Genomic DNA, 12067 nt, shown 5'->3' with positions numbered 1-12067 from the left:
AAGACTCTCATTGCTTTTCAAAAACTAAAGATTTAGCCCTTGGTCCTTAAATACCAGTCAGGTCAAACAGATTTTCAGCATTCACTCTTGGCTCTCTCACTTCTCAATAGAACAAACTGAACAAATATTAATGGATAACATTACATTTGGATTTATCCCAACCTCTTTTAATAATCAACATCCATTATCAACTACTATTAATTATCAAAGTCCCTAGATTCATGTAAGAATAAAAATATGACACTTAATCCATTTGTAGAAGTCCACCTTTTATAAAACAATAAAATTATATTAAACAAAAACCATGAAAAGAAAAACAATCACTTGATCAATAATTAATTGAACACAGTGTTCCCATCCTTAAATCTCTCATTTCTATTTCAGAACAAGCTGTATAACAGTAAAGCAATGGGCCCTTGGGTAAAGTCATCCATTCTTTCTCTGAATTATAAATAAGTGAAGGTCTTGTAAAAATCACAGGATGCTGTTTAAATGTGTATGATTAGAATATTTTCAAGACTTTGTTCAGGAGCTAGCAAATTTCTGCCAAAGTTAATGGAATTTTTCTGACTCACTCATCCTTGCTTCTTGCTGGCTACTTTTTAAAAATAGCTTTTCTAGTACAATCACTAAGGGTGTGTTCCATCACAGTTTCTTATGTTAAGTAGTTCATTACTTTGTTCGCTGCTCAAAGTAGTGAGGTGACAGGATCAGACCCTTAAACTTCTTCACCACAATCTGTCTCACAGGCTCAACTTCAGCAAAGTATTTAAGTATATGTTTAACGCTAAGCATATGAGCAGACCCATTGACCCTCCTAAGATGGAATTTCTGCTTTTACAGTTTTCTTTTTTTTAAAAGAATCTAGGAAATTACATACCAAAAATTGTATTAGAAATACGTTATGGTTGTAAAATCAAGCACTAAAAAGTTAGGACACTGCACAAGCAACTTTAATCCCCCCCCCACACACACACCTCTCCAGGCTCCTAGTACATATGCATTATGATACAGGGATGATCGTCAAAGGTATGAAAGTTAGAGACCAAATTCACATTGGTGCAGAGAAGCTTCACTTCAGTCTTTAATTACTTGATCACATACTATTTTTTGTACAGAATCCCTCCCTCATTCAATGCACAAGATGGGCAGTGAACAAAGCAGAGTGTTTTAAGAAAGAAAAGGATATTCTTTTGTGGTTAAGTCACTGGACAGGGACCCAGGAAAGCTGGGTTCTATATCTGACTCTGCCATTGACTCCTATACAACGCTCTATCCTAATATATACTTTCAAGAGGGCTTAATTATTATTACATAGGCATCCCTAATTCTGCATTTCCTAACTGTTTGTTGCAACCTTTTACCCTCATTTTTTATTTTGGTTAGAGACAGTAAAAATGAAACCTTTGGAGAAAAATGCATAATAATGATTAATAGAGATGTTGGTCCAAAATAGACCGAATTTCATGATCTTGCAGGCACTCTGCAAAAGATATCAGTTTGATAATGCTTTTAGAGAAGGCTGATACAAGCAGAGGACTCTGCTAAAAAATCACTTACTTTGGGAGCAAAACTTCCTTTGGTCATGTAGGAATATCCTGATTATTCCGAAGACACAGTCAAACACACTGGCTTCTTCAGCTACCCAGAAATGGGTGCCACTTACTTATGGAAAGTGCTTCCCACTGTTATACATTTTGTTAGTAGCTGAGAGATTCAAAGATATTGTAACTGAGCTTAATTTACCAATCATATTTCATTGCTTCTTAATAGTTAGTGTCCTTGTAGAATAAATAATGAAATATATATAAGGTTCTCTGAGTTAAGGTGTCCTTTAATGCACTGAATCTACATGTGATTAGATAGTGAGTTCAGACCCCTGAGTTCACATCACATTAAACTGCTTGGTTCAAAACAACTTTGTTTCTTCAATCATCAGATCTTAAGTAGAACTTAAGGCCTCATGCTGCTTCTCTACACAGTGATGAATTTCACCCAAACATGATAAAAAATTAATGTTTCTTCTACAATTAGTAAAATGTCAATCACTTCAATCCATGATCAACATTTTGTATGACACAGTTTAAAACGAATATTGTTCTTACAGAGTGCAAAGTTCAATAGTTAAACTGATGATCACCATAGCTTCTATTAGAGGTGATAAAATGCCAGAAGATATCAGTTGTATTATACCATGAAAAATGTTGTCCTATAACAATTTCTGTTAAATCTTCCAGCATTGCAGATAGATAGTGAAGGTATGTGTGTTAGTGCTTTTAAGCTGTTATGGAACAAGAAGGCAGTATTGCCTTTAAACAGAGGCAAAGAATAGAAGTGCTGATAAAAAAAAATTATCTTTGATTTACACACCTTTTAAACAGAATCTCTTGTACATAGACCTCTATGAAACTCTACTTCACTCTCTCAGGCTATCACTTGTATATATTGTACTGAAAAATATTGTGTTGGCAGGAAAAGGGCCTGACAGGCTATTCTTTTACAGGGAGAATTACTGAATTTGCATAAAATTGCAGTTAAAAAAGAGCAAGAAACCTTTTTTCCTCTATACAGATCAGAGAAAAATATTACTCAGCTTCATCTGATATTACTATTATTAAAAATTGTGATTCTAATCTAAGATAGCACATGCCATATTTATGTTAAAATACATGTGGCTTTTAGCATATATGTTTACATTTTCATTAGAACTAGGGCGCTATACACAATCATGTTTTAAAGGCCTTTCAAAGAATGTTTTGTCCGTGATGCCAAGTGGTATGTGCAGCCAAAAGATTTGTGGTGTGTGGGAGAGAAGGAATGGAATCCACTGAAAAAGATGTCTTGCTTTTGTCTTTTGGACAAAGCATACATTTATTTAAACAGTACTCTGATTAACCTACATTGGGGACATAAATAAAGCTGAGTAATAGGCAGCTGCAGGAGAAAATGTATTATGTGCTTCAAACTTTCAAGATTCCCTCTCTGGCAGCTTTGCATTGCTCTGGTGATACAAAGCAACTATAAACAATGCTTAAGTGTACAATTAAGATGAGATAATGGATGATCTGCTTTGCCAGAGCAGTTCAAAGCAGAGGATCATACCAGTGAATCTGATTTACTAACTGTAGGACTTCCTCCCATTATCTGATATTTGAGAATGATAAGTAATTGCTTTATCATCCTCACCAGGTATTTGAAATACTTATTCTGTGTAGTAGTAAAAATGCAGGCAGATTTTATATTGTTTAACTACAAAACACAAAGCTGGGATTTTCAAGGCAGTCAAAGGAAATCACAACCACATTTTTATTTTTAAAATTTTCTTTTCAAAATCTATGGCTAAAATAATATTAAAGGATAGAGTTTAATCCAAGTTTTCTATTAGGGAGTAGATTTCAAAACTCAAAAATTGGTCTTATAAAGTTTGTTTTCTTCTCCATTTGTTTGGATGGGGGGGTAGGGAGAGGTTAGGAGCAACTGATTGGACCAGATTTTCAAAACTGCCAATGCCCAGTGTTTCAGTGGGTGTTACTGAGTTCTGAGCACTTTTGAAAATCTGTTTCATCTAAATGCCCTGGTGGTTGCCAAGTTTTTTTGGCAAATATAGTCCTCTCTTTTTTTTTTTTTTTTTATTCAAACTTTTAAACAATCTTGAGTCATCTTTCTCCCAGCAATCCCAGTTTCCTCTCACAAACTGAGGTTTTTCATAGCGTAGTTATTGATTCAGGCCCGTAATATTTCCTAAATCTTTTACCAGAAATACTTGCCATCATTACACCATCACCACATCCATACAAACTAGGCAGGTCAGTTGAGATCATTTATTTTTTCTCCTCCAAAATGCTATTTCTTCTGTCACTGGCTGATTGTCAGTGTTCTTTGAGCTTCTTAGCATTGATAAGGAATCTGCTTGTTTTTTCTTCTCACCATCAGAACCAGGTTTCCACCTGCGCTCTGTGGAAATTATCTGCCATATAAAAATAAAAAAAGAGAGATGTGGCTAACCTTAAAAGTTGTGTCACACCATTGTATCAGTCAAATGATTTTTCTCCTACTACTCATCTATGTTTTACATCTGTCACAAAAGCTTAGGCTTTTTCCCCCTTCGTTCCATTCAAATTGTTGTCCTGTGTGTGCACTTTTGATCCTCTTAGGCTGGTGTCATAAAGAATCATTGACTTCTTGACAAAATGTCAAATCTATCCAGACTTGATTTTTATGTTACCAGGTGTTTTTATCTAGAACAGACTTCAAACTATGAGCGGGTGCAGATGGGGGTGGAGGACTATGGAATACACCCCAAAGAAATAATGTTAAACTACTAAATTGTGAAGGGTGAAGTAAAAGGCTAGGATAATATGACAGGGCCTTGCCACCTGCCCTAGATGGCTAAGTGATATGGATCATTGCTCACTCCGTCTCCATCACCGTCTGTGTGCTGACTGTGTTCTTCAAAGGAGCCAGATGCTCTCACTAGCAAAATAAAATCTTATTAATAACAGAGAAAATGGGCCTCATGATGTGCATTTTTATTAATGCTTCCTTCATCTATTTTGTTTTCCTTCAAGCTTCTTGTTAATACATCAAATACTCCCATGGTATAGTTTTTTCATTATTTTAAATAAATGGGATCTATCAGATTCAACATATTTCACATGTTATGTACAAATAGCCAGGGTAGAAAATAAATAGACCAGCCATAAAGTTAAATATCTGTTTAGGAAAAGATTTAAATAAACACAAACTTAAAAGTAATTTAACTCTTTGAGTTCACACGATAAACAGATTCATGGTAATGTGTTAATTTTAACTATGGATCTGAAGCTACAAGGTGCTCATAGCCTCCTAGGAGGTATTGAGTGCCCTAGTTCATCTGAGATTAAACAAGGGGTTCCACAACAAAGATTTGGGGGGATCCACTTGTGGTACATGAGGTCTGGTGTTGCCACACCTGTCCTGAGGTGCCCTGCACCCCTGCTAGCTCCATTTGAACTTCCCAACCATTACTTCACCAGAAGCCCCAAAGAGGGTCCCACAGCATGGCTAGCCTCTGCAGAAATCTCTATACAGGCTAGTGCCAGATTACTAATTCTGACTCATATCTAGGACTGGTTGAAAAGTTTCCATGAAAACTGATATTTGATAGAAAATCAGATTTTCAATTAAATGAGAAGTGAAAAGTGTTTTCACTTCATGAAAAGTGTATGCTTTCCAGGGAAAATTTTGAGTTTTTGTCAGAAATTTTTCAGACAAGCACCAGAAAAAAGCTGTTTTTATTTTTTTGACAAAAAGTTGAAATTTCCCATTGACACCTCCTGTCACTTTCTGACCAGCTGTAGTAATCTCCACTGGGCTGGCCAGGATTGATGTGCATCCTTATTGTCCTCCCTCCATCCCACCCACTGCCCAACCCCTCCCCCCGTATGGATACAGGACCTAAAGGAAATCTTTCTTTGGGGCCAAGGAAGGGAGGTGGCTAGTCCTCACCTTTGTTTTGTGCAGGGAGGATGAGATCCATGTGCAGATGGCCACCTATCTTAAACACATGATGCCGGCCATAAAATTTATTCTACTATTTATTCAGAGAGTTTTAACACACACACTCACTATTGAACTAGGTCAAAACTAATTTCTATATTTGTTTGTTTTTATTCTTCATTATAAAAACCTAAAAATTAGATTCTTCTTGGGAAGAATATTACTTATATCACTGTCATCAACCAGTTGTAACACAGGAAATCAATAGAAATCTAAGTCAAAGATGGCTTTTATATAAACTTCCATCTACTTGAGACCAAAATATTAAACAGGAAAGATTACCAAATTAGGCCCATATTGATGTAATAGCATGTAAATGCAAATGTAACTTTCCAGACAACCAAGTTTCAATACAAAAAATCAGACTAAGTAGAAATGATTTCATTCAGATACAAAGGAAATTAAATCCAGTAATTGATCTTCATCTGAACCATTCAACTTTTCATTAACAGACTTATTTTTTCCTTAATTTGACTATTCAACTATTCCACCACTTCATCATAATCAAAAGAGAGAGAGAGAGAGACTTTTTAACACCTTTAACAAGAGAAAGTTTGGCAGGGTAAAGGACTGAAACAACAAATCTGAATAAAACATAACATTCTTGATTTGTGAGCATTTTTTTCCTTCTAGGGATTTCAAGTCTACATATACCTGGAAAAATATGGATTTGTTTGCTAGTATAATCTTTCCTTTTAATTTTCAATCCACTGGTGTTAGAGAGGACACTGTTATACTGTCAGATTGAAATCTACCTAATTTCAAAAGAATGAGTTAAAACTAACTTCCAGTATTATGCCTGTCTCAGAGTGCTCCTCCCAGTTTTAAAAAAAATGTTTTTCACTCTCTGTTTCTGTGCGAAAGACTTACAAGTGATGGGACACTTTGACCAAGACTCTGATACTGCAGTGTAGGGCACAATAGCAGATTTTCATGTGGGACTCCATTGACTTTAACAGGATCTCATGCAGGCATAGGGGTCCGGCCAAACACATTACAAAGAAGAATCAGGACCCATGGGTCATAGAGAGGATACTGCAAATTAATAAAGTGCAGCCAAATGTACAAAAAAAAAACAACACGGGGAAAAAAGGAGAAATATTTTTTCTTCTAATCTCTTTAATTGACAATAGACTTGGGTAACAGAAGGGAAAAAGAATTTCAGATAGCATCTCCTACTCTCATGTCCAAAGACAATTTAAAAGTTATAATCAGATTTCAAATCATAAAGGTTGTAGTGATATGGGGATACTGGTACATGAATATCACTGGGAATCCTGAAATATTTTTCAATTTTTAATCTAGTGTCAAATTTAGACATATTTTAAAAAATAAAGATGTGGAGATGCCTAAAGTTAACAAGATTCAAATTGGGATTCAATATTTATATGGATATTGATAATATCCAGAAGTCAAAATTAATGACAATACAAATTTTAGAAGAAGAGTTATTAAACTTTGTGCTTCAGGATTTAAGCCAATCGCTAACTCTTAGAGACCTTGATGACGCACACAGAGGACAAAATATCCACAACTGCCTATTGCTGGGTTTTTACTGAAGCATCTAGTGCTGACCACTGCCAGAGACAGCATACTGGACTAGAGAGATCTGGGGTCTGATCCAGTAGAGCAATTCCCATGTTCTTATGTGAATGATTTTCAGCTACTGATTCTATATAGCCTAGTATCCTAGTAACAGTTGCCACTAGTAGGTATCTGTAATGGATAAAAAGCCTTTGCAATGGTGTTGTGCTCTTCTCCTTACTTAGCAATTGCAATATATTTTCTTGTGCTGATGTAAAAGAATAGTGGGATTTTTTTTTTCTTGATTAGAGATTCTGAAGGAGTCTGTAGTCTGTTTATTCTCCTAAAGGCCCAATCCCTTTTCTAAAACCCCTGTTGGACAATACAGCTATGTTCCTTCCACTGATTGGGCCAGAGGCTATCTGCCATAATTTGGGTCCTAAAAGAGATCTTGACAAGTAAAGTAGCCACAGAAACATATTTTTCTATTATTGTCTGGTCTTGATTTTTGTTTTTGTCTTGTCTGTCCAGCAATCATAAAATATAAGACAACGAACACTTGGGATACTGTAGTGAATATACTGTATTTATATTCCAGCCTAAAATATAATGCAAAGTATAAAAAAGGATGGAGCTCACATAGTCCCCTGCACATCTGGAAATACGGTATGCAGTAAAGATCGGTAGATAGAATCACACTGTATATGACAGAAAGGGGAAAAAAACATTAAAGAAAAATGTGTCAGAAATTATGGAAGAAAAACAAACTACTTGGAAAAACGCATAAAGTTAACAGTAATATAGAATATGATAGAAAAGCCAAGGAATTGATACAAAACTCAGTGTGAACTCCTGATCCTTCTGAAGTCAATGGCAAAACTCCCAGTGACTTCACCTATGTCTTATAAAGTATAAATCACATTCCTATTGTAGGCTTTTAAAACAAGTGGATTGAGGGTAGAATGGGTGTCTAATATTTCAGTAACGGGGTGTCAATTTCCCTTTTTAGCTCTTTAGCTTCAAAAGAAATAACTTACTTCTCTGCCCAAAAGCCTTGAGAGATGCAAACAGCTTATTAAAGTGAATTAGGGTGCACGTACCTTCTACAGTGTAAAAACAAAAACAAAACAAAAAATCAGTTCTGAATTAGAAAATAGCTGAGACTTACAGATAAACTATATGTTGTGAAGTATATGCTCTTTCAAAATATTGTTTTAATCAACAGCTATTGCTGAAACTCATATAAATGGGCTAGCTTCTGTCATCAGATAAGTATGATCTGCTCCTCTGAAATAGACAGAAATAGGACACATTGAATTTGGCCCTTAATAATATTTAGTCAAAGTTAACAGGTTTCTTCTCAGATACAATACATTACATTTCCAGGGCATACAATTTCTTCCTAATAATTAAGCACACACATCTAGTATGGGAAAATCTCCCCCAGAGATAGTGGGCAATGTTCTGTCTTCATTCACTCCCACTGATGTACTATAGGTTTTCATGGATCAAAATGAAGGAAGAAGAATTTTTCCCATTAAGTAAAAGTTTGTATTAATTATCATTATTTCTTATTGTTTGTTAGAGAGAGACTGCAGGGACAGACTAAGACAAGATATTTCAGGCCATAAAATTGTCATTTGAACTATCACAATTATTCATTAGACACTTAAAATGTCCACATGCACAAGGCTACTTGAGGTGTTCACTTTTCAGCTGGCCCTTCTTGCCATCATAATTAGAGGCTACAGTTGACAGATTGCTGAATACAGTATTGTTGTGAACCAGGGATCATTTTATACTCTGTTTTCTTCCTATTATACAGTTGGTTCTTGCACAGCCTATATCTATCACTAATCAGCCAACATGTCCTCAATGCAGAAGGGAAGCTTCTTCAGCTCAGGGCTTTTAGGACACTAACTTCCCCCACTCTTCCTTCACTTCTCTTCAGTTTTGCTCACAAAACTAATACAAGATTTGTTTCTGGTTATACGTTTATCATTCACTGGTACTATTGGTCAGAAAAAGCTAAAGCAACCTTAAATCCACAACCCAGAAGAGGCTCACCTCCCACACCAACTGAGAGTGATATCCTGAGCCCAACATAATATTATGAGTCTGTATTTGCATTACAAATCCATCATTGTAGTGCCCCAAAGCTTCAATAGGCCCTTTTCTGCTCAGCTCCATATAAACACAAAAAAATGCAGACCCTACATCAAGAGAAAAAAGCTGGGCCAAGCTCTGGGTAGATATACAGAGGTCTGAGGAATGAGTATTCCCCTACAGGCTTTAGGGTGCCTGTGGAACTGTTCCACTGATGCCATGAAGCCCTCACATAAGTTTCCCAGTAGGGATGAAGTGAAAGGGAGTATTTACAGAATTATTATTTTTGTATTCCCATAGAGCCCACAGTGTGAAATATCTACCTTTCTAACCACATATCATTCTGACTTTAGTGGGTCATGCAAGTTTAACTGATGACAGACAGGACCAAATTCTCCTCTCCTTTTCTTTGGTGTAAAGTCAAAGAAACTCTCCTCTAGTCAATGCAGATATTCCACTTTTACACCAGCATAACAGGGTGGAAACTGACCTTCTGTATATGTGAACTCTGTTCACTCAACCTGAACAATATGTTGTTTCTTGGGTCTTGTGCATTAATTCCTCTCAGGACTCAGTATGTGCTATGTCAACTGTTTCTCCCTGTTATCTGTATATTACTTACCTCTTAGAGTCCTTTCAAAAAGAGTGTAACATCAGAAGCCACTTTATCCAACCTTCACTGTATTGAGCTGTTGCTATCAATTAGGTTTTTTTAAGGATTCAGAATTTTTCGTCAAATGTTTTCATTAATGATGAAGAATCTGATACGAATCTGTACTTTGTGCGTCTTAAAAATATTTAGTGATGCCACCCTAAAATCTGTCATGTGTTAAGAGACAGAATTGAAAAAAGGTAAAGAATAGGAGAGTTGGAAGAAGAGAGCCTGTGCTACTAATCTTTATGTAAAAATTCCCTTTATTTTACAGATTGCTTTTCTTTGTATACCTAGATTTTAAATAATACATTACAGCAGCTCATAATGTGAAAATTCTGATGTGGGATTAAAGAAAAAGGCGTATTTGTGAAACCTCTAGGTAAGAATCCTACAGTTTATGTCCACCATATGTATTCAGTCTACATACATTAGTTTAATTTGGTTTAATTTATTTCCCCTTTTTTTTAAATAGACCTCTTCTCTAGAAAATATAGTAACTGAATGTGGAAAAGTCTGTTTGTGCCCCAAACACACTCTTGATAAAGATTTAAATCAATGACACATGCCAAATTATAAGTAATAGTATTACAGAAGTGCTAACAGTTCCCAGCTAGAATCATATATTAAGTGGTACATAAACACGTAAGAAGAAACAATCCTTCCCGGGAAGAGTTTACAATCCAAATAAACAAGACAGAGAAAGAATGTATTATCATCACCATTAGATAGATGGAGAACAAAGGACACAGACATTAAATTATTCCCTCCCTCTTGCCCCCTGCCGTGCAGGAAATATTGGACCAAGTGGGAAATTGAATCCAGTCTCCTAAGTACCAGCCCAAGGCATTGGCCATAAGACCCTACTACCTCCAAAGCTCAGAAACCAAAGTTCCAACAACACACATAAACCAAACACATCCACCAAACTCTTGAATGTTATCACTTGACAAAATGTGACTAGTTTATCTATTGAGCAATGGCATCAAGCAACACATCTGAATATTGTACTTCATTGTATAATCCCAATGTTACATATTTGCCTTGGGGAAGAGGGAGGCATGGACTCAGTCCTGCTCTGATTGGAACCACTGGGAGTTTTGCCATTGACTTCAATGGAAGCAAGATCAGACCTCATGTTCCTAAAGGCTTATATGTATCAAAGTGGACACAGACGTATTAGGAAGTAATTATATGTTATGAAGAACAAAATATAGGCCATGATTCTTACGGTGTTATTTTACATTCTGTTTCATATCTCAGTATCTCTTATCTCTTAGTTACTGCATAATGAGTTGAAGTTTCAGTTGCCTCCATCACTTTATAATCTGCCATTCGTTTTAAAATGTATTATGTATACAAAATTATTATACTTGGGAAAACTTTTGTTCTGAAAAAAACTCATCAAAAGAAAGTACTTTTTAAATCAAAGAATTAGTGATGCTATTTGATGTTGCAGAAAATACAACTGTGTGCTGGTGTAAACCATTGCCATCCTTTTAATGCCTTAAGCCTTTCATACACATGGGTTGGAAAATGTGGCTTTTAAGGCATGTTAAATAAGTTGTTAACTTCACTTTTTAGTCTCCTCTATGACTTTACAGAGTTTTTTCGAGAACAATAATTGACGAGTTCTCCTCTCCTCCCCTTCTCTCTCGACACCAGCTAGCAGGAATATTGGTGTAGTGACTTGGGCAGAAAGAAATCATATCAAGGTAAAAGATGGAAGTGTTCTGTGGGAGTTTCATGCATGGGGCACTTATTGAGTCAGGGTCATAGTAGTACTGTAATACTGATGCCATTATAATAATAATAATAGTAATTAATGTGTTGGGTTAATATGCAGATTATGTCTTAGGGTATGTGTATACTGATGGCGGCAAAGTCACCGCCGTCAGATCGACTTATCTGGATCAATTGAGCGGTCAGTGTAGACTCGCTCAATCGATCAGGAAGTTGACGCTGGTAATCCACTTCCTCAAGTAGTATAGGGCTGCGTCAACGGGAACACAGAGTTCCTGTCGGCGCAGTGCAGTGAAGATGGCGCGCAGAAGGGAAGCACAGCAGTCTGTGTAGGTTGCGTAAGTCCCATCGATTGCCACCAAATTTCCAGATTAGTGTAGACCTGGGCTTAGATTCTTAGGTTAAGATGAACTCCACTCAGCACGGGACCTAATGGAACCCCCAAGCAATTGTGTCACAGTCAGAGATAGTTGGAGTTGAATTGTACTCTGCCCAAGACCCCTG

At 36.3% G+C, this 12067-nt stretch overlaps 1 long non-coding RNA gene across 1 annotated transcript; it reads right to left on the bottom strand.

Annotated features, from left to right (window-relative positions):
- Window positions 1–3820: 3820 nt before the first annotated feature.
- On the bottom strand, window positions 3821–7732 carry LOC137145698 (uncharacterized). Its single transcript, XR_010917731.1, has 3 exons — window positions 7702–7732; window positions 4415–4473; window positions 3821–3967 (listed from the first exon to the last, which is right to left on the bottom strand). It is a non-coding gene; the product is annotated as an uncharacterized lncRNA (long non-coding RNA).
- Between the last annotated feature and the right edge of the window lie 4335 nt (window positions 7733–12067).

The sequence above is a fragment of the Emydura macquarii genome, unplaced genomic scaffold (assembly GCF_026122565.2).
Source record: "Emydura macquarii macquarii isolate MOO-44397 ecotype Brisbane River unplaced genomic scaffold, CSIRO-AGI_Emac_v2 contig_3603, whole genome shotgun sequence".
Lineage (NCBI taxonomy): Eukaryota > Metazoa > Chordata > Testudines > Chelidae > Emydura > Emydura macquarii.
Note: the sequence above shows the minus strand (reverse complement) of the source record. Positions and strands in the feature narration are given on the sequence as shown.